Source organism: Dipodomys spectabilis, unplaced genomic scaffold (genome assembly GCF_019054845.1).
Source record: "Dipodomys spectabilis isolate Male_0828 unplaced genomic scaffold, ASM1905484v1 ptg000203l, whole genome shotgun sequence".
In the NCBI taxonomy this organism is placed as follows: domain Eukaryota; kingdom Metazoa; phylum Chordata; class Mammalia; order Rodentia; family Heteromyidae; genus Dipodomys; species Dipodomys spectabilis.
Genome location: NW_024870880.1, coordinates 2,172,636 through 2,197,328, shown reverse-complemented (window position 1 = coordinate 2,197,328; position 24,693 = coordinate 2,172,636). Strand labels below are relative to the sequence as shown.

The window sequence follows — 24,693 nt, the reverse complement described above, 5'->3', positions numbered from 1 at the left end:
TGTCAGAGAAAAGTTTGGACTTAATGATTAAAAGATAAAAGAAGAATGTAGATGAGTATCTATGGTCTCATAGGTTTCATGCGGAAGAACTTAATCTCCATAAGAACTACTCAGGTACTCTCCACAGTCTGGTAGGAAATAGAAAGTCATTTTTCTTTAACACATAGGTCTTTCTGGGGCATTTTAAATTCAAATGGCAACATCTTCACCAATGATAATGACTTGTCCAGGGGTGGAAGCAACTGGATATTTCTATAAATTCTAATCAGTGCCCAGCAGACTAAATATTTTATGGAATTCCTATTAAAATATTTTTTTGCAAACTGACTGGGTCTTTATACTACATATGTGTAGATCTGTGTGTTTGTATGTGTGTATTTTGTGTTTGAATAAATTAATAAACAATGTAGCAGATAAAAATATTAGTATGTCCTTTCGTTTTTCTTCCCATACCATGAAAGTCTGCCACAATTCCCAATCAAATCCTATCCAACATTCAAACATTAATGCTATCCCAAAAGTTTTGCATGCCAACCCAAGTACATCTACCTCGTTTAAGATGGCCATGGCATTGGAAAATTTTAAGTCTTCAATTACGTTGTCACCAAGGAAACAACATACAATATTTCTTTTAAAAATTCCTAGATTTTTGAACACTTTAGCCAGAAAATTGAAAGAATATACTTTATTGGATTTAATTTCAATATTTAGTTACTTAAATGTATGTTCTATATCTACAACTTAGAGCCCTATTAAACTACATAATTGCAAAACTCATCTATTACCATCTTCCATGAAGACAGTCCTTGCTGAAAACAAACCAGATGTGGTAAACAAATTAATATGTACGCCATTGTCAAATGATGCTGTTCTAAAGCATGGAAGTGACAGAGCAATTAATGCCTGTGAACAGCTAGTTCTTAGGAGTATGGAAAGTGATTACTTTGCGCCCTAAGTGGAAAAACCCACAGATGTTTCAGGTTGTGCTTCATTGTTGGCATTTGTGAGATATATTTTGGAAAGCACTATGAATGAAAGCATGCTATTTCATAAAACTTTTCTGAAGGAAAACTTATAGAAGCAAACCAAAGAATCGGATTTTTTTCCTTAACAAATGCTTTCTGGGTATATTGTGCTATACAATATAATGATGAAATGATCATTTCTTTGGAAAAGTAATGAAAAACACTGTCACCTGTTGAATTTCTTTTTAAAGTATCTTAAATGACAAGGATGAGGAAATTTAAATGGGTTCATATTATCCAGTATTACTTTAATCTTATATTAAATGTTAAAACAAACTGACAGAGTATTAGTCCATCAAGATTTACAGAGTAAGTTTCTGGCATATACTTTCTTTTGTTCCTCTTTTTTTTTGGGGGGGGGTGTTATAAATATATTTTTTCAAAAAGGCAACTTGGTCTTACCATTACCCACAAAATTCATGCTGTTATAGAATCAGAGTTTTTTTTTATTAATTTAAGACAATAATAGGTTCATTTTATGTCAACACAAAATATAAAAACCAATGACATTTTCACTGAACATCCACTAATAAAAAATCATGAATTAATAAAGTAAAACTCTATGTCAATTTTTTGTCAGTTGTGGGCCTTGAACTCTGGGCCTGGGCACTCTGCCTCACCTCTTCAGCTCACAGCTGCCACTGTACCACGTGAACACAGTGCAGTTTCTGGTTTTAGGTGGTTTGTTGGAGATAAGAGTCTCACAGACTTTTCTGCCCAGGCTGGCTTTGAAAAACTATCCTCAGATCTCAGACTCCAGAGTCCAGAGGATTACAGGAATGAGACAACAAAGCCCAGATCCAAGTCAATTTTTAAAAAGCAAGCTTTGAAATTTCTGGTTTTTCCAATAAACAATTTTATTTTTTCAGCATTACTTTATAAAACTATGAGTTATTTTTAGACGTAACTGGGATTTTTTAAACTATTCAAATATAATTTTTACTATTACTCAGTATCTCACAAAAATCCACTATCATTGACTTTGTACAAAGTCAATTATTACATACTATCTTACACACTATTATTATTACATTCAATATTGCATATAGTGTAATGTGAAAATAGTTTGCACCATTTTATATAAATTACTAGGTATTATTTTAACTTTATAAACTCACATCTGTGGTTTTACACTAAGGTAAAGAAAAATTTTAGAGTTAAAATAAAATATGAATGTGTAGTGTTTCCCAATTGTGTCCCAATTAAAACAAAAATTCTGAGTTCCTACAGACAAAATTATTTTCCTTTCACTAAAGCCTTTGAAGTAATACCTTTGGAACTAGTGAGGAAAAGGAAGCAGAATTCAATTCACATCAATCAATGTCTCTGTTATTTTTCTACCCCCTTCACTAAGACCTGCCCGCTCCCACTTTTCAGTGTCTCTCTTAGAATTCTATTTGGGAAAGTTCTAAATCACGGATTTTTTTGTACTTCCTGTTATATGAAACAAAATATATACATAAAACTCTTGAAATAAAATGCACATATATGTTAAAGTCACCACAGCTGGAAAAACAACCAAGAAAGTGGAACTCCCCCAGGAACAAAAACATGTTGGGCCCAGTTTTTTTTAAGTACAAAACCTCAAATACATGTTAATTTGAGTAGAGCTATAATTATAACTGTGTCTCAGAAATAAGGTTGTGTTCATTTGTAATTAAATTCATCTGGATGAACCTAATATAGCAAATCCTTTGGATCAAATTGATTAAAACAAATGTAACTGTATATTAAGAAAGATCTGCACATATTTAAAAGGAAAAATGCTATAGTAATAAATCACAAAAATCATGACATACTAAAAAAATTCAGAAATGCAATGAATAAGTCCAATAGTAAATACCACTGATTTAACAAGAACAAAATATGCAAATAATAGAATCTGAGCAGTGTACATGAGTGTACATAATTTTAAGCTACTCCAAATTACACTGTTTGTAGATTACTGAATGTGGGTTATCTAAAGGAAAACATCAGCACATTACATAAATGAAATTAAAAATCTCATGAAAAGAGAATAGTAGTTTCTGGAAAATACTATTTTAATAATTGGTGGTCAAAATGTTTCTAGTACTGACAAAATTGCATACCTATTTAGTTAGATCCGAAAAAGACCCAAGCTACTCGAGCTGATTTGAAACTTTGGCAAAGTATAAAACTGTAGCATTATAATGCATGTTGATTCTGGCATGGAATTCATTTCCTCTTTGATCTAACAAAGGAATACATGAAAGAACATAGCTTCTCCAACTAAATTTCAAGACCTAACTAAGCATAAAATCAGAAAAGTCATCATGCAAGCCGTATTTCAACTGGGGTAAAAGAAAAATCAGTCATACTGATTCTGTATTTATTTTAATTTTTGATTTTTCATAAAGTATTTCTTTAGCTTGCATTTTTCAAACATTGTGTTACATGATGTATATCTTGGTAACTAATTTTGGGTGCCTCCTTAAATTTTGTTCTGAGTATAGTATCTCACTTCAGTTCCTAACCCATGAAATGATGTTGTTTACAAAACAAATGCTAATAACCACTGTTTATAATACTCAAAATCACATAACATGACACCAGTAAGTATAGGTTAACATTTTGATATCATGGTCTCATGACTTATGAGGCCTATCTGCATGAGTATAGTTGTACCTAAATTTAACCACTGTTAAAAAATGTTTATATATTTATCTGTCTCCAATCAGCGATTAAACCTGAGTATAAAGCCTAAGGAAAATGATAAGGTAAGAATTTAGCTATTCTGTATATAAAGTAAACAAAACGCAGCATAGAGTAACTCACTGGTTTAAAGTCAAGCTATTTCTCCAAAACATTCTAAGCATTTCCTTACAATGTGTATTATTCTCAAGAAGGGAATGGGGAATGTGAGGACTAACCAAGTACTGTCTTCAAATATACATAATTTGGATTTAGCCCTTTATTTCACAATAAGCATTTTTGATAAAAAAAAAAAAAAACTGTTTGAATAATTGATTTTCTGGTCAGGTATAATATATCCTAGTTGCGTAAGCCAAACTCCATTCAGAAAATGGTATATAGCAATTAAGTAAACAAAACATATTCAATAAATAGCAAAAATACATACCTATAGAGAATATTTTGAAGAATGCATTAGAAATATTCTAATATAATACTGAATTTGATTGAACAATTTCACATTGACAGTAATTAGCTAGAATACTTTAATGCTAATTGGACAAGATTGTCTTTCTAAATGAGCAAAGCCTATTTCTCCTTTTAGTTTGTCAGGGAAATAACTGACAAAAAAGGAAATTAACATATGAATCTATAACAACTGGAATGAATTTTTCTTCTTATTACCAAATATTAATTTCACAAAGTAATTTTATTGTTTTATACACATATGTCCACATAATGTTGCGTATTAAATTTTATTCTTTATATTAATTAATTATCCTATTTTTATAACTGAAATTTTATTATGTGATCATACTAACTTATGAAGTAATTGAACATATTTACTCCACACTATTTCTCTTCATCTCCTTATTCACTTTTTTCCAAACTCAATCAGTTCCATCTTTTATACGGGGGTTATTCATTTTATTTTCTGGATCTAGAGTCTATATGTGAGAAATCTAGTATTTGTTTACACAGTATGGCTTATTGCTTTAATATGAAGGTTTCCATTTCTATCTGTTTTCCTGAAGATGAAGGTATTCCATTACAATGACTGGCTAAATAATATATCATTGTGTATATATGCCTAAATATATATATATATATATATATATATATATATATATATATATATTACAATTTCTTTATTCAATCAATGATTAAGAAACATGTAGGTGAATTCTGTAATCATTTTTTTAATGGGAGAAAGAAGGATGGAAATAATGGTGTTTGGATTGAGAAACGTGATCTTTAGGTTGGCACTCTATGTGAAACATCCTCCCAGCTGCACTTTCATCAGTATTTCAATAATGCATTATATTTAAAAAATGATATTTAATTACATTTGTGAAGGTGTTCTTTTTCAGTAATTAAGTTATTTTTTATTACAGTGTTACATTTAGTATGTCATGTGAGTATGGGGATGTATGTGAACATGAATATGCATGCATGTTTGTAGGGAAGCTGAATGTATAAGACATACAGAATTCAAATAAAAGTTTGAGACCTATAAGTTGCTAAATTGATGTATATGTCCAGTTTGTGGAGTGTGATTTCAAGATCACATTTTGGTAGGTTTCATACCAAATAAGTAGATATTTCTAATCCAAAATTTTAAGGAATAAAACAACTGCTCTGTTCCATAATCATTCAGTCTTAGTAATGCAGACATTGTAATAAGTGGAAAAAATGATTGAAAGTATGATGGGTCAGTGGTAATCCTTTAGAAACTAAAATTTCCCCAAAATCTTCAGATGTATTCTTTGGATATAAATTACAAATATATTTATAAACATACAGATAAAATATGAACATGTTATATATATAAATATACGAATATACTATAAATAAATCATATATTTAGTTTAAATATGTATCATATATATTTATACATATTTAAATGTAATTCATCTCATCATATATATATACTTTTCTTTCTTTTTTATTTGGTCAGTCATGGGGCTCAAGGCCAGCACTCGATCACTTCAGACATAGTGCCACTTACGGATTTCTGATGGTTAATTGGAGATAAGAATCACATAGTCTTTCCTACTCGGGCTGGCAATGAACTGTGATCCTCAAAAATACCTTAAGTTCCTAGCAAGACAGCACTTTTTCCAGATACTATATGTGCTGTGAGAGATTTGCAACCTAAGCAACTGTGGAAAATATTGTAACCAAAACATAACTGACATTTGCATGAACCCAGTCGTCTATGACGGAATTATCAAGGCGAATCTTGGAGATTCTTGTTAGGGACATGATGAAAAATTTTTAGTTTAACTTATCTGACCTTTTCTTCTTGACTCAGACATATACTAGATATTGCAAATAAGGGAAACCATGGGACCTATGTTTCTTTGGGTCTGGATTACTTCACTTAATATAATATTTACCAAGTCTTTCCATTTCCTAACAAATGGTTCCTATTTCCTATAAAGTAAATCAAGCAGAGAAATCAGGTTAAGAACTTAAAGAGCCTTTGAAAAACTCTTTTACCTTGAAAATTGTCCTGGGTATGAATTTTTGGAGAAATATCCCCATTCAAAATAGAAGGACGCATTTTTTAATATTATGTTGGTACTGGGTTTTGAACTACTGGCCTTGAGCTCTATATGGGCATTAATTCTAAATGTTTGGACTATACCACCTGAGTCACACCTTCATTTCTTCCTTTTACTACAAGTGGAGAAAAGAATCTTTTAGGTTTATTCGTTTGGAATAGCTTGGAATTGCAATTGTCAAATTTGAACCTACCTAGTAGCTAGGTGGAAGCCACTGGTGCTCTACTAAAACTCACTTCTTTTAAGAATAAATAATCACAAAAAGGAGAAAAAATATTTGTTCAAAGATTTATGTGTTGTCTGATAAACCAAATCACTTGCTACTGGAAGATAGAAAGTGAGAAGTTAGAGATGATTACGAAGGACAGAGGAAAAAAGGAAGGAAAAAGGGAAGGGAGAGTAAATGAGGAGAAGAGAAGGGAGGATAGGAGAGGAGGAGAGAGCTGAGTAGAATTGCCTATAAGGTATTATTGGACAATCAGTGCCTTTGCATTTATATAGCCAAAGCTTTATATTTTTGGTAGTAGTAAGTTAAGATATAGAATACCAATTTACAGCTAAAAACCTGTTAGTGTGCTTCCCTCTGCACCAAGGGTGCCAGAGTGAGGTTACTGTTACAGAAAAGGAAAGAGTAATCAGTTCAAGTGATTCTGAGAAACAATAATTGACATGCCAGGAATGCTCCCTTGTATGGTGAAATCAAGCATTACTATTGTTCCCTGATCTAGTATTCCTCTCAACAAGAATAGCAAAACCAGAAGAGGAAGGAGATATCTGAGTAATAATCATCTTTCTGTTTACCCTCTTCCCTTGGCCTCTCAAACAATAAAGCCAAAGGAGACTTAACCTGAGCTAGTGGGGCAAATGGGAAAAAAAAGTTCAGCCTAGCTTAATGTGAAAGTTTTAAAATAATTAGGGCAGCGTTTCAAATACTGAAATAAAACGTTTGTAATTATTAATAAAAAATAACTCTAAATTTATCGAAAAGTTAGAAGACTAAAGGGCTCACTCCATAGTGGAATCTGCATAATTAAACTGACTCTTGCTACTATCAGAAAAAGAAGACCGCTTCTCAACTTCCAATATTAGGTAAATTACCTTCGATATTCACTTAAAATATGTGAATATGATGCAGAAGACATTACTCATATAACTGTAACCCCTCTGTACACGATTTTTACTATAAAATGTATAAAAATTCGGAAAGTGGAATGATTGACAATGATCCAGATGTATTGTACATTGAAATGCACATACACATTATTCAACAGTGACAATATGAAGTGAAACCCCTTTGCATGACTTGCTAAAGATTAAATTTTTTTTGAAGTTTTAATATTAAATAACCAGAACATAAACCTTTAGAGATAAATAAGAGGATAGCATTGACATATTGTTGAGTCTTGTGCTGCTTTCAATACACAAAAATTAATGTGTCAAGTATGCTGCAAATGTAAATTGTAATTTGCCAATTCTTTTTGCAAATTGCTCAAATTATAGAAAACCAAATTCTGCTACCCCTTCAGTCCCACCAAAAATTCTCAGTTGTTTCTAAATATCTTAATGTAATGCATTGGAACCAACACTAAATTCTTTTAAAATCCTCTCACTCGGACATAGGTATGGATAGATAATTGATGTGTGCAGAATCAGAAATATTCAGAAAGCTGTAAATGAATGCTTAGTAAGTTTCTCTCTTTTGTGTCATAAAATACAGCCTGTCCTTGTTAGGAAAATTTAGGAGAATGGAAAAGGAATAGGACGGACTTCATCATCAAGAGAAGAGGACTGTTTATTGACAAAAGCAGGTTTGGAGGTTGTGTGAGGGAGCTGAAACAGGATCTGAGTTTTTATAGGAGGACTGAGCAAGGAGGTAGAGGTTAATGAAAAGCCCCTAGGTCAAGGAAAGTGGAGGCCTTTCAGTTTTGCCCACAGTGGGATGTTTACAACTGGATTATATGGATTGCCCTGCCTGCACATAAAAGGAGTTCACACATACCTGGGATTTTGCCTGTATTGTGTATGAGCCTGGGACAGCAGGGTGGGGGTCAATCCTTCATATTCCATCTTTAGATACATAAAATGATAGGGCCAAGTGGGGAGAAGCAAGTTCTTCATATAGGATCTTTGGATACATAAAAAGAATTGGGCTGAGAGAGGAGAATCATGCAGTTATGAGAACAAAGCAGATTCCATCATTTTGAAACCTGGAGTATAAAAGGTGGAGGGTCATCATGGTCTTTTCTGTCATAAGTGTGTCCAGGAGTCACTGGGGCTGGCGTCTTCAGGTCCAGGTCTGTGCTCGGTCCAGAGCAGTGTAAGCAAAGCCTCTGGCTGCCTGCAGTAATCGGATGTCCTTGACTTGGTCCCAGGTTTGAGTGAGGGCTGTTATCCTGTTAGAGAGAAACTTGAAAATACTGAGATCAGGCAAAAGGCTGACAAGGTGGCAGGACTAGTTGATATGAGTGACATCAGAAAACACAACCAGGGAATAAACCAGAAAAGTTCCATTTGGATCATGAGCCTAAAACCAGTCAGAAACTAGGGCTGGATTTGAGTAGTTAAGGGCCTGGTGAGAGACCTTGATCATTTCCTATAAATAGCAGGTAACAAAGGCAAGAATGTAAATTCCTGTGCATTTATGAGTTAGACAGATATGGACATTAGATGGACAAGATTCTCAACTTGTTTCTATTGACCTCCTGGATCTGGTTAATTTTGAAAGGGCAGACACAAAGTGGCTGATGTAACATCTTTTCCTCTTATTCTTTTCCACCTTGTCCTGGGATCTAGGTACTTGTGGCTGGGATATGAGCTTTGAACTCAAGGCCTGAGCAATTTCCCTGAGCAATTCTGCTCGAGGCTAGCATTCTACCACTTTGAGTCACAGGGCCACATTAGCATTTGGCTGGTTAATTTTTGAGCCAGCATCTACCCTGGCTTTTTGATGGTTAGTTGGGAGATAGAGTCTCAGGGATTTGTCTGCCTGGGCTGGCTTTGAACTACAATCTTTGCCACAAAAACCCTTTATCATTTCCAATTAAAGCAACAAGGGGATCAGTGAGAACAAGTAGAGTTTATGTGCACCCTGCCAAGAATTGATCAACAAATACTTGCCAGAACTCTGCAATGACAAAATTCAATAGATGGGATGAGAGTTTGAGCATAGCTTGTATGCCTGGAAAACCTGATAACTAAATTGTATGAGAGGCTCTCCTGGCCTATACATGTTTCAATAGTATAACAACATAGCTGGCTTTTTCATATCAGGATGAGTAAGGTTTGCCGAGAGTGTCCCATAAGAGTCTTAGTGTTTGTAAATCTAAATCAGTATTTTACCAAGAATCAGCTGTGTGTGATGAAGTCAGGCAGGAGTCCAGTGTACCATGGTGGAGGTAGGATGGTCCAGGCAGGATCTGGGCAAGACCGCCTCCCTCAGATGAATTGTCAAAACTCCTGTTTAGTTACTTACAAAATTATACACATACGTTAAAGAAACGCCTTTAGATGGACATAGAGAATTACATGCTAGTTTTAATGTTAAATCACAGCCAAGAATTACTTACCAACTTTATTCACAAGCTGTCTTTTAAGGCATACTCATACCATCTCCTATACTCGAAGTTTCTGGGGACATAAACAGATATGTGGAACAAACATTTTAAGACAATTCTTACCTCCTTACTGGTTTGTTTTTCATCACAGCTGGCTAGGAGCTGAGCTGGGTCTCATTCCTTTTACTACTACCCTTGAAAAAAGGTTTTCTTTTAACAAACAGCAAATTTGATAGGAAGTATCACTATCAAGACATAGAAGAAGATAACTTGCTACACAGTTTTTATAATGAGATTATGTTGAACATGTTTTCACACACACACTTTTAAACTAAAGTTCTAAGATGCACTTGGATTTTTAAAAAATGAAAATCAGCCATACGTTTTTTTGGAATTCCAGTGACAAAGTGATATTTTTTTACCAATATGATAAAACCACGTGGTCAATGTCAGAATAATAGGCAATACCAAACAAAATGCAAGGCAAATTTTGACAAACAGAATTTCAACCCTTAAACAAATATTGATAACAAGAGCAGAAATCCTTTAAATCAAATTTGGTGATGAGGTGGATTAGTATATGAATTAAATATTTTAACCCTTAGAAGAGTGAAGAAGAGAGGGGAGTAAGGTTGGTGGAATAATGGGGGTTGTAGAAAAACCCATAATGTGGTCTTAGTCTCCCCAGATAGAGTGTCTTGTACATCTCATTGCTACAATGGGTCAACCTGTATCCTTTCCTTGTATCTTAAATGAAGAAATGCTGGCTTGATTTATGTTGATTCTACTTGTGTAGACACACCAAAAATCACTTGCCAAGTCCAAAAGCACACAAATGAAATGCGTCTTTTGTCAGTTGGTATAATTGTATTCTACACATTTATTGACAGGGTACCAATTATTCTCAAATTTTAATACATTACAAACACTTTTCTTATTTTCGTGGCCAGGAAATGCAAGACCTCGGTCAGCATTTTTCACTTTAGACTTATCACATGGGTTGGATAAATGTTGACCTGAGCTCCAGTCTTCTGTGGATTCACTCATTCCTTAGGAATTGGTGCTGGCTGTTGGAAAAGAGATCAAGGAAAGATGCTGTGTAACTTTATTCATTACCAGGATATTCTCCTACTGTTTTGGTTGTTGAGAGTGTCTACAAGAGCAAGGATTCCGTGGGAAGCAAGGAGACACCATATAACCTATACTTACTGAGATTTCTCGGTGATTTACTATCACTTGTACTGCATTTGCAAGTCGAATCTGTCAAAACCTACCAGTTTTAAGAGATAAGAGAAGTGCTAAAAGTACTCTTAGAGACAAATATATCTTCAACATATTCGGTTCCGGGCATTTTCAACAAGTAATGAAACTTGTGTTGGCTGTATCTATGCATCTTTCTCCATGTGTGCATGTATACATGTGTATATGTATGTGTGTATTTGTATGTAGAGCAATATACATGTGTACATATATAAGGGCATATACACACATATATGCATATATAAATAAATATACATATATAAATATATGTACATATATTTATATATTTCAGGTGTTTAGTGATTTAATCTAGACTTCTCAGCACATTGTCATTCTCACAAAGTGTACATGATAAACTGCTATGAGGATCTTTGCTCATTTCCCCCACTTCCTTGTTTTTCATCCCTGTGAACAACTTCAGCCTACTTTCCATAGGATAGCTTTGTTTTTGTTACTTACTGATAATAAAAGAAAAGGGTTGCTTGTAAAAGGAAAAGATCTTTAGGACACAGGTTAAAAGTATCTTATCCATCCCAATGATTCCTATGAGGAAAATTTGTAATAGTACTAAAAGTGAACAGCAATTCCTAGATCTGTTGTTTTGCCATTTAGAATGGCAAAGGATAATATCACGTCACTCTTATAACTCTTAAAGAATGCAAGGGTAACTGATGGTCCCTATCATGTTCCCAAAATCCCAGTGGGTCCTGAAGGATAATAGTAGCCCAGCAGAAATTCTAAGTAGCACACATGGAGCATGAAAGAGAAAGAGAGGAAATAAGAGAGAATGAAAGGGAGAAATATCATAATACTGAAAGTGCATAAGAGATAAACAAGAGCTGTATGAGAATATTCATACTGCTATCTTTAGACTCTACATGTACATTTGAAGGTATTTGATGTATGATAACCCATCAACACCACATTCCTCAGCACCACATAAGCAGAAGATGGAAGTGGTGCTGTGTCTCAAGTGGTAGCAATAACCTTGAGATGAAGAGCTGAGGAGCAGTACACAGGACCCAGAGTTCAAGCCCCACAACCAACATAAACAAAAACAAAAAACTAAACACAAAAACTGTCTCTCAATTTTGTGGCCTCAACTTTGTAAAACCACTGCTTCAGCCTAGGGCTAAGATTTATGTGTGGACATTTATCAACACTCCTGATTCAAACTCTACTTGAGAAAATTTTAATCAATATTTTGTTCTTAATTTTGCTCTTTGTAAATTCACATGCACCTATAAAAAATGGTATGGCCGGGCACTGGTGGCTCACGCCTGTAATCCTAGCTACTCAGGAGGCTGAGATCTGAGGATCTTGGTTCAAAGCCAGCCTGGGCAGGAAAGACGGTGAGACTCCTATCTCCAATAAACCACCAGAAAACCGGAAGTGGCGCTGTAGCTCAAGTGGTAGAGCACTTGCCTTGAGCTGAAGAGCTGAGGGACAGCGCCCAGGCCCAGAGTTCAAGCTCCACGACCAACAAAAAATAAAAATAAAAAATAAAAATAAAAAATGGTATAGCCATCCCAGTAACATTCTCAAAGTATCTCATAATGATGACTTACAAAAAGTTATATTATATTACAACAAGGAAAACAATGCTACAAATAAAGAAAACCAATAATTAAATATTAATGATTAATAAAATAAAAACCAAATACCACTGTTTCCAATATTTGAAGTGTACTACATATTAGATTTTACTATTTTCTCATATTCCAGTACAATTAAAACTGGCTAAGATTATGATGTTCAACAAGAGTTTTATAGGCTATGAGTAGTCTTTAAATTTACCCTCTAAGATTACTATTTATGTCTCATCTCATCATCTGTATATGGTTTACATAATCATTTTTGTTCCTGACTAACATATAAAGTAAGGAAGCTCTAAAATTTTAACAGAAACTGTGTAGTTAACAAAGTCTTGTTTGTAAACATTTGGGTAAATGCCCAAAAGTGGGATTGCTGGGTCATAGGGGAGTTCTATGTGAAGTTTTTTGAGGAATCTCCATATTGCTTTCCAAAGTGGTTGAACAAGTTTACATTTGCACCAACAATGAAGTAAGGTTCCCTTCTGTCCACATCCCCTCCAGCATCTGTTGTTGTTAGAGTTCTTGATTTTTGCCATTCTAACTAGAGTGAGGTGGTATCTCAATGTTGTTTTGATTTGCATTTCTTTTATGGCTAGGGATGTTGAGCATTTCTTCATGTGTCTTTTGGCCATCCTTCTTTCTTCTACAGAGAAGTTTCTCTTTAAGTCTTTCGCCCACTTGTTTATTGGGCAGTTGTTTGTTTGAGGATTTGTTGTTGGGGGATTTAATTTTTTGAGTTCCAAGTATATTTTAGACATGACACCTTTGTCCATTATATGGCTAGTAAAGATCTTCTCCCAATCCGTGGGCTTTCTATTGATCTTGCTAGCTATGTACTTTGCCATGCAGAAGCTCTGCAATTTTATGCAATCCCATTTGTCCAAACTTTCTTTGATTTGTTGTGTTTCCGGGTCTCTATTCAGAAAATTTCGGCCTGAGCCAAGGAGACCTAGGGTTTCTGCTATTCCATCCTGTAATGCTTTCAGAGTGTCTGCTTAGACTTCGAGGGCTTTGATCCATTTGGAGTTGATTCTGGTGCAGGGTGATATATAAGGATCTAGCATTAGTTTTCTACAAGTAGTTAACCAATTTTGCCAGCACCATTTACTGAAGAGGCTGTCTTTCTTCCATTCTATTGTTTTAGCTCCCTTATCGAAGATTAGATGGCTATAGGTCTGCAGGTTCATTTCTGGGTTTGCAATTCTTTTCCATTGGTCCTGAGGTCTGTTCTTATGCCAATACCAAGCTGTTTTGATTACCATGGCTTTATAGTAGAGTTTGAAATTTGGTATTGATATTCCTCCAGCAGTGTTCTTTACCCAAATATTTACAAACAAGATCTCACTAAAGCTACCAGCAAATCTATGTTTATTGCAGCATTATTTACCATAGCTAAGATATGGAACCAACCCAGATGCCCCTCAATAGATGAATGGATCAAGAAAATGTGGTATATATACACAATGGAATTCTATGCCTCCATCAGAAAGAATGATATTGCCCCATTTGTTAGGAAATGGAAAGACTTGGAAAAAATTATATCAAGCGAAGTAAGCCAGGCCCAAAGAAACATAGGCCCCATGGTTTCCCTTATTTGCAATATCTAGTATATGTATGAGTCAAGCAGGAAAGGTCAGATAATGTGATGTTAGGAAAATGAACCCTGAGATATGTATTTTAATGTTTTTTTCTTTCATGCATGTGTTTCTAACGCATTTATAAGATTATTTCTTTGTTGCTTTGTATGTCCCTCCCCCACAGTATAATCCCTGCTTTCACTTTATTTGATGTCAGTATAACTTGTGGAGGAGATGGGGAAAAACAAGTCGTTTTAGTATACAGGTGGACCTGTTGCAACAATGAGAAGTACAAGTTGTCATGTCGAAAACGATCTTTACAATGTCGGTGCGGGGGGGGGGGGGGGCGGGGGGGGATGGGGAGAAGGATTGGGACTGGGGGTGGAGGGGTAGGCTGGGAAGGGACGTGAAGGGTAAACAAAGGAGGAGGCTGCAATGCTTGGTAAGAAATGTACGCATTATCCTGCCCATGTAATAGTAACCCTTCTGTACAGTATGTTCACAAATAAAATAAAATAAATTAATTAATTAAAAAAAAACAAAGCCTTAACTCTTCGCTGTTTCTTCATACAAACACTTTGCAGCTTCTCATTAGTAAGGTTTCTATAAACTCTGAAATGTACATACTTACTAGTATATGTATGCCACCATAAATCTTAAATACTTTATAGAAAAGTTATATGACCTACCAAACAATCTTAATTTTGGCATATAAGCAAATTCCCAAAATTAAACATATTTAAAACATTAAAACTTTAAAAAAAAAACTTAACACTTGCTGCAGTGTTCATTATGATAGGTGCCTTGTATAGAATAATTGAATTCCTCCTCCTACACATCTGTTGAACAACAAATAGGTGGAATTATTTTGTTTTTGACATATCAATCTTCACTTTAGTCTTAAATGTGTGCTTATGTAAGAAATACATGGTTCTAAAATTTCACAACAATTCTTTTGAACTTATTTTTTGTTGAATTGTCTAGTTTAAGAAAATCAATTCCACTTTATATATAAAAAATGTTCTGTGCTCAATTCAACAGCACATACATTAAAATTGGAACAATACAGAGAAGATTAGCATGGTCCCTGTGCAAGCATGACACACAAATTGGAGAAGCGCTCCACATTTTTACAATAACAGATGCTGGAGGGGATGTGGCCAGAAGGGAACCCTACTTCATTCTTGGTGGGAGTGTAAACTTGTTCAACCACTTGGAAAGCAGTATGGAGGTTCCTTAAAAGATTCCACATAGAGCTCCCGTATGACCCAGCAATCCCACTTTTGGGCATTCACCTAAATAGTCAGCAAAAAGACCATATTAAAATTATCAATACTATTGTGTTTATTGCAGCAGTATTTCCCATAGCTAAGATATGGAACCAACCCCAATGTCCCTCAGTAGATTACTGGATCAAGAAAACATTGTGAGTTTGTGTGTGTGTGTGTGTGTGTGTGTGTGTGTGTGTGTGTGTGTGTGTGTATGGGAATTCTATCATCCATCAGAAAGAATGACATCGCCTAATTTGTTACGGAATGGAAAGACTTGGAAAAATTATATTAACTAAAATAATCCAAGTCCAAAGAAACATCAGTCACGTGGTATCCCTTATTGGCAATAATCAATATATGTTGTGGATAAGCAGAAAAGGTCAAAAGCTATGTGCATATGAATGTTAAGCTAAATGAACCCCAAGATAGGGACACAAGTGGGTTTTTTTTCCTGCTGTTGTTTCTAAAGTATTTATAATGTACGATGTGATTTTTTTTTTGTTTTTTATATGGTCCTCCCACACAGAAATAAACATTTTTTACAGTCAACCTTGAAAAGCCATTGATAAGCATTGATAGACCATTTCTGTAAGTGGTAGCAGAATATGATTAATGGCTTTGCAAGGATGCCAGATTGCCTCATTTTGAGACAATTAAAACAGGAATTTAGTCAGCTGTTTTTGTATCATTAGGACAAAAACCCATTGACGCTAGTCCAGGTGATCACTGAGGCCCAGAGAAGCTAATACATTGACTAGTAATCCTAGACCTCTAAAAACAAAACAAACAAGTAAAAAACTCCAGTAAGCAAGGCCGGTCAAGGCTCCTATCACAGCCTACATGAAGTCAGGCAAAAAACTGAAGCTGGGACTCATTTAGCTGATAACTAATACATTTTTTATGAGGCAGGCTGAAATTAAAGACTCCTGAGAGAAGGTAGGAAAGACTGATCAGAGGGACTAAAATTGGTCACACAAAGATTGGAAAATAGAATTCCTTATAAAACAAATAAATAATAGAAAGCCTGTGTATGTAAGAACAACAGAGAAGACCAATTCCAGAAATGCACATTTTCTTAGAGGTCAGCTTAATGAATTATCAATAGAAATTTTTGAAATCTTAAATATTTGACCCATGTGGAAGAAGGACAATTGCTCAAGAGAAAGAAAAAGTCATCACTCTGTTAGGAGGTCCAATATCACATTAAGAAGTAATCAAGCACATATTTGTAATAAAAAGAGAAAGCAATTATTTGAAATGAGGGTTTCATTTGTTTTGATGTAAATGTTTTTGATTTAGATGCTAGCGATTACCATACAATTGATCCAGTCCCACAGTTGAGTTGACATTAACTGCAGTATTTCCACATGAAGGAAAAGAGAAAATTTACAAATGTCAGATCAAATGAGTTGAGGATGAAGTGTTCTAATAGTAATATCTGAGGTTTAGACACAGGTGAAGAGGTGGATTTTCTTTTATAAAAATCCCCCATTTTTGCCTGGTGACTGTGGCTCACAGCTGTAATCCTAGCTACCCAGGAAGCTAAGATCTGAGGACTGCTGTTTAAAGCCAACTTGGGCAGGAAAGTCCCTGAGACTCATCTCCATTTAACCACCAGAAAACCAGAAGTGGCAATGTGGTTCAAAAGGTAAAGCATTCACCTTGAGTTGAAGAGCTCAGGGACAGTGCCCATGCCCAGGCTTCAAGCCCCTCGAACAACAACAACACCAACAACAACAACAACAAAAAGTCTCCCTATTCTTGGACTGCCTACAGCTTTTCCTAACATTCAACAAAGGAGACATTTTATCACCCACAACAAGTAAGCCCTTTTCTAGCTGTTGCAAATAGAAAGATTTTGTATCTTATGTGAAAAGGTTCATATTTGGGGAAACAAATACCAACAGTGGTAACTTTTTTCCAGTCCTTGAACTCTGGGCCTGGGCCCTGAACATACTTATACTGGTAGCTTTAATGTGAGCTTGTTTGTTATTTATTGGATTACTGCCCATGAGAGGAATTATTGTGTCATAGGGAGATCTGTTTAGTCTTTTGCAGAAAGTCTGTACTGCACTTCAGAATGGTTGAACAAATTTAATTTCCCACCAACAGTGTAATAAAGTTCCCATTTGGCTATATCCACGTTAGCATTTGCTACTGTCAGTTTTCTTGATAATGGCAATTCAAACTGGAGGAAGAATCTCTCTCTTTTTTTAATTTTTATTTTTTTATTGTGAAAATACTGTACAGAGGGGTTACAATTACATGGGCAAGATAGTGAGTAAATTTGTTATCAAGCATTGTAGCCTCTTCCTTTGTTTACCCTTCCCATCCCTTCCATCCTTCTTCCCCCCTCACCCAATCCTCCCCCCCCGACAAATTGTAAAGTTTGTTTTCGACATGACAACTTGTACTTCTCATTGTTGCAACAGGTCCACCTGTATCCTTAAACGACTTGTTTTTCCCCTTCACCTCCACAAATTATACCGAGATCAAATACAGTGAAAGAAGGGGTTATACTGTGGGGTGGGACATACGAAACAACAAAGAAATAATCTTATAATTGCGTTAGAAACAAATGCAAGAAAGAAAAAAAAAACATTTAAATACATATCTTAGGGTTCATTTTCCTAACATCACCTTATCTGAACTTTTCTGCTTGACTCATATACTAGATATTGCAAATAAGAGAAATCATGGGGCCTATGTTTCTTTGGGCTTGGCTTACTTCACTTAATATAATTTTTTCCAAGTCTTTCCATTTCCTAACAAATGGGGCAATGTCATTCTTTCTGATGGAGGCATAGAATTCCATTGTGTATATATACCATATTTTCTTGATCCATTCATCTACTGAGGGGCATCTGGGTTGGTTCCATATCTTAGCTATGGTAAATAATGCTGCAATAAACATAGTTGTGCTGGTAGCTTTAGTGTGGTCTTGTTTGTAAACATTTGGGTAAATGCCCCAAAGTGGGACTGCTGGGTAATAGTGGAGCTTTATGTGAATTCTTTTGAGGAACCTCCACACTGCTTTCCAAAGTGGTTGAACAAGTTTACACTCCCACCAACAATGAAGTAAGGTTCCCTTCTGTCCACATCCCATCCAGCATCTGTTGTTATTAGAGTTCTAGATTTTTGCCATTCTAACTAGGGAGAGGTAGTATCTCATTGTTGTTTTGATTTGTATTTCTTTTATGGTTAGGGCAACGGACAAGGGTCTCATATCTAAAATATACTTGGAACTCAAAAAATTAAATCCCCCAACAACAAATCCTCAAAGAAACGACTGCTAATGACTTAAAGAGAAACTTCTCTGAAGAAGAAAGAAGGATGGCAATAGACACATGAAGAAATGCTCAACCTCCCTAGCCATAGAAGAATCTCTCTTGTAGATTTGTAGGTACCTTCTAACTACCATGAATGAATGAATATATGAAACCTATATTGCTCGAGTCTGCATTCCTTTCTCTTAGTATAATTTTCCCAAGGCTTTGATGTTCCTTAAGACTGGTGAACAGTCATCCTTTCTGATGGGTGAATAGAATTCCAGTGTGTGTGTGTGTGTGTGTGTGTGTGTGTGTGTGTGTGTGTAAGATGACTATAGGCCTATGAGTTCATTTCTAAGCCTTCTCTTTCAACTGTAATTTTGTAATTCAATAATACATTTGGATTGCTTTCTCTATTGCATTGAATAATATTGTAGGGATGTTTATGGGTATTGCATTGCCAATTGTTTGGGGGCAGTATTGCAGTTTTCACAATGTTAATTCTTCCAACCAGGAGCATTGAAAGACTTTCCATTTCCTTGAATCTCCTTCAATTTCGCTTTTAGGCTTTTAAAGTTTTCACAATAGAAGTCTTTCACATTTTTGTTAAATTAATTAATTCCTAGTTTTATTGTTGTTTTGTTTTGCTTAGATTTGATTTGCTTTTGAGGCTAATACATATGAGGTTGTTTTTTGGATTTCAGCCTGGATCTTCCCATTGTTGGTAACACAGGAAAACTACTGATTCTTGTAGGTTTTATACCCTGCTACATTGCTGAAGATTAGCATCACTTTTACTAACTTTGGGGGGGGGAGAAGCTATAGGGTCCTTTATATAAAGTATCATTTCATCTGTGAAAGGGGATAGTTTTATTTTTTTTATATTTGGATCCCTTTTATATTTTTCTCTTGCCTATTGTCCTTGCTAGAAAGTCCACTACTATATTGAAGAGTAGTAGAGAGAGTGGACATCCTTTTCTCATTCATGATTTTAATGTCTTCTTGCCTCCATCGTTAGGTACATGCTTATTTTCTCTTTGTCATATACATACTCTGTATTATATTGAGGAAAGTTCCATGCGTTCCTATCAATCATAAAGGGGTATTGGAGTTTGTTAAATTCTATTTCTACAACCACATAAACAATCATATGGTTCTTGTCCCTGCTTCTTCTGATGGTGTGTGCTATGTTTATTGACAATTATATTGAATCCAGCCATATCCTAGGATGAATACTGTTTGATCACAGCATGTTTTTTTTTGTTAATTGTTGAAGTTGGTTGGTGAGAATTGTATTGAGAAGTTATGCATCAATGCTTATCAAAAGCTGGGTTCATAGATCTCTTTCCTTGATGAGTCCCTAGCTGATTTGGGGAAGAGTCTAATTCTAGCTTCATAGATTGTGTTTGATAATTCCATTTCCCTTTCTATTCCATTGAAGTGTTAGAGCTGAGTATTGTAAGTTCTTTGCAGGCCTTAATTTCACGGTAAATCTATTGAGTCCTAGATTTTTCTGTTATGGGAAATTGTTTATTGACATTTCATTTTCATTACTTCTTATGTATCACTTCTTGGTTCAGTTCGAGTATAGGAAAGCATCAATTACTCCAGGATTCTCCAGGTGATTGGTATATGGTTTTCAAAGTACTCTCATAACATTCACAATTTTGCTAATTTATGTTATGATGTCTCATTTTTTCTCTAATTTTATCTATTTGGGTGAATTCTCTTAGGAGCTCTTAGGAGCTGTGCCTTATCTACTCTTAATATATTTACCTAGTTCTCATCTTATATAACCAGTTCCTGTTCTTCTTGATCTTCTCTCTGTAGGATATATTTGATTAACTTCTATCCTGCGGATGTGTTGGAGAGTTTGGCTTGGGACCATATTCACTGTTGATAGTTGTTTGCCTTTAATATTTGTTATATATCATGCCAGGCTCTTCTTTTTATCATATCAACTAAGAATTCTGTGTTTATTCTGACTGTATATATTTTATAAATAATCAATCTTTTTTCTATGATAGCTTTAAGAATCATTTCCTTGATCATTAAAGATCCTCTAATGGATTATGATGTGGTGGTGGGTTGTTCTCTTCTAAAATTCTGTTTGGTGTTCTAAAGCCTTCTCTTTTCTGAATGTGCCTATCTCTTTGGATGTTTGGAATGTTCTCTGCTAGAATTCTGTAATATGTTTCTCATCCATTTAGTTTCCTGCTCTTCTCCTTCTTGAGACCAATCTCTCCCAAATTTGATCTTCTAACTGAGTCATGAAGTTCTGGCAAGATCATTTCTTATTTCTTGGATTTGTTCTAAATGATTATTTCCTCTTTCCTATTGGACCTACTTGGTCTTTTACCCCTGAGATTATCTTCTTTGTCATCTATTTGCTGTGAAGACTTTATACTTTGTTTTTGATTTCCCTGTTTTATAATTGGTCATTTTTTAGGGCTTCTATCTCTTTATAAAGCTTTGTTTTAGGCCTTGTATGGACTTTCTTTACTTATTTTCTTTGGGTGAGGGGGTTGGTAGGGTTGTTTATTTAGCTGTATCTTCTCTCATATCTTTTAACTAGGCATCCATTTTTTCCTTGGACTCCCTTGCCTTTTCAGAATTTATTTTTCTATTTGTAGTCTCCATGAGTTATTTTGCTAATCTTTGGTTGTTCGCATCTTGTTCAATAAATTTCCTTGTAGAGGTTTTGTATCTTTTCATTAATCACATTTTCAGCAGTAATTGTAATGTATTTTGAAAACTATCTTCTAGGTCCCTAATTGTCTGTTCTAATGCCTGCTTATTTACTGTGTGAATTATACTACCTTGACATCACTTTTCTTGTATTTTTCTGATTTGCCGTGTTCACTTGGAGGATTTCTTTTGGGGGCTCTATAATCTTAATAGGTGACTCTTTATGTTCTTGGTTGATTTGCCATATGTTGTTTGGACCTTCTGTTGTGATTTGTTTTTGTGGAATTAGGTTTTTGTCTAGACCATTAAGTGTAGGAGTAGAAATCAATTGTGGTGAGATGTTGTGATGTTAATACTTGTGGTTCCAGTGACAGTTCGGGCTGCCCAATGGTATCTCTAATTGTCTCTGAGTATGGATGTGGCTGGCTCCGATGTACACTTCTGTTCCTGCTTTTTTTTTTTTTCCCATGTGGACCTTTTATTTCCACACTTCAGCTGTGCTTTTAAATATGTTGGCCAACACAGTCACAGCAGTCACGTGCCTGGCTGGGCACCTTTTCATATATTTCTCTTTTCTTGTGAAGACAGTATAAAATCTTCTTTTGAATTGTATATCTATATATAGTTATTACTGACTGGATGTGACTTTTTAGAAGTGGAGTACCTGCTAGGACTCTAATTCTCTGTTTCATTAGAGAGAGCTAGGGGAATTTTCTGTTGTTATTTTGCCATTGTTTTTCCTATTCCTCAGATATATTTTATATATTGTTGATTTTTTTCACATAATTTAGGATTTGTGGTGGTTGCAACAGGTTATTTTTGTTTTTTGTTTGTGTTAGTTTGAAATAGTGATTTCAGGCTTGTATGAAGAGACATTAATAATATGAAATGTATGTTATTACATTGAAAGAAAGAGGAGACATTTTAACCTATTTGCTACAAGTAAATTAATATTAAGCAAAGTTAATTAAAATAATTACTTACTCTTCAGAAGATGAGCATAGTACTCTTGAATATCTTGGAGAAAAAGACTTTAGACTCATTACAACTGAAGACTTACATTGAAATTACTGGCTAAACTTTCTTCTTCAGAAAGGCAAAAGTTCCATTTCTTTCATATTAGTATTATAAAATCATAATATCTGCATGTTGAATTGTTTTCCTCTGCTATTTTCAATTCCATTCCTCATCCATCAGGTATCTAGTACTTTGAATGACCAATTCCTTAAAGTACCTATATTGCTTATATTGTGATGTAAATCTCAGTAATATGTGAATTTATCCCTGATTCTCATCTGGAGCTACAGTCATATGAAATTTATACAGTTTCAACCAAGAAACATGACTATTTCAAAGTTCTCTGTTTTAATCAATAAACCCATTTTCTTTAGAAATATGTTCTCATCTTTTATATTGCTCCAGCATACATCATGTATTATTAGTACTTTTACTGAAATAAATATAAACTATGGAACATGAAGACAACCGCCTCCCCCTTATCACTTTAAAGTAATTCCTTGGGGACTATTTTATATATAAAACTAAAAAAGTGCAATGCACCTGTTTATACATTAATAATCTAATGGTTAAGTCAATTAGACACAAGAACTACCATACCATATCAAGTCTCAATTTACTTAAAGGCACCAAAACATTAGTGTTCATGAATATCAGTTTTAGAAAATGACTAGTCACAACAAAGTTTATATTATGTTTCAAATTTAAAAATGAAAATTGAACCCAGATTTGTTGTCAATATCTTGTTTTCAGTAATACATTTATTCAGCAAACAGAGAAACCAAAAATAAGGGTACGACACATAGATGAAAGATGTAGAAGCAGACTGTTTTTCCTTAAGATGATAAGCACATGCAAACTATGTGATTTATTCAAAGATACTATAAAAATTCATAAGAGGATTTGTGATCAGAAGTGATGGGTAAACAAATAGCTGGTAAACTGTATATGTAAATTGAGCTTTCAATATAGGATAAGTTTACACTAAGTGATCCAACAGACGATGATTTTATATCTCTAACAAACATCCAGTATTCTACATTTTCCCACTTACTCCTGTCCTCTTACCTCAGTTCCTGATCAATAGTATTCTACTTTCACGATGTCAATTCCTATTAATATAACAAAATGGTGTTTTTTTTTGTTTCTAGATCCAATAAATTTTAATATGTCGAAATAATAGTATGAATTCATGGAGTTTGACTTGAATGTCAAGTTTAAGGATACTCTATTCAGGGTATTATTAATTGGCATGAAGGAGCGAGGTACATACTATGAATACATAAACACAGCATACTATGAGCAGGGGACTTGAGTTCAGAGAAAGATGTAGGTCCAGGCAAGGTCCTGAAAAAAAGAAAAACCAACGGAGCAAACATCAATCAACTATCATTACCAAGGGATTGAACTGATCTCTTATGTGTCTGGGTGGCAGCTGTGTGTGTGTGTGTGTGTGTGTGTGTGTGTGTGTGTGTGTGTGTGTGTGTGTGTGTGTGTGTCTGTGTCTCTGTGTCTGTATGTTTGTGTCTGTGTCTGTGTGAGTGTTTGTAAAGAGAGAGAATTTAAGTGTGACTTCCATATTTACAGCCCATAGAGCATTGCTTGTTAGGGAGAAGTTACTCATATCAGAGTTCTGATACTACTGTCATCATTTTTTACTGTGAAAAACACTTGCTTAATCCTACTTAAAAAGAGAAAAGTAAACTAACATCTTACATGATTGTTTTGACAATTAATTGGTTTATTGAAGGCCAAAGGGAGGAATAGGAGAGTAATATAATCTTTTTCCTCTCTCCTGAATATTACCCAGCAATAGCAGTGATTTCAGGAGTCTCCTGCTATGTACTCACAGCTGAATTACTAATATGCATAATAATATGAAACATATGATAGAGAAATAGATCAGCCAGCAAACACAAAGAACTAGTGATGAGACAAAACTTTTGAGCAGGGTTGCCACATCTTTTAGGAATGTAATTCCTTCATATGAACTTCAAATTTTGTGGATTTCCCTGTGTGATTAAAAGTTTAGAAAGTGTTGTAAAAAGAGAACTCCTGTTAAGCCAAGTAGAAATTGCTCATGATCCCATTCTCTCGTTACAAATTTCCATTTCATAAAGACTCTCTTTTAGAGTGCTTTCATTTAATATACTTCAACACCTCACCCTTCCCAGTGGGAGATAGGAAGAAAGATAATTTTGTTTGAATATTATCTTAT

The 24,693-nt window shown here is 34.7% G+C and overlaps 1 non-coding gene across 1 annotated transcript; it reads left to right on the top strand.

Moving 5' to 3' along the window:
* The first annotated feature begins 15,255 nt into the window (after window positions 1-15,255).
* LOC122122052 lies at window positions 15,256-15,362 on the top strand. Its single transcript, XR_006150092.1, has one exon. It is a non-coding gene; the product is annotated as a U6 spliceosomal RNA (small nuclear RNA).
* The last annotated feature ends 9,331 nt before the right edge of the window (window positions 15,363-24,693 follow it).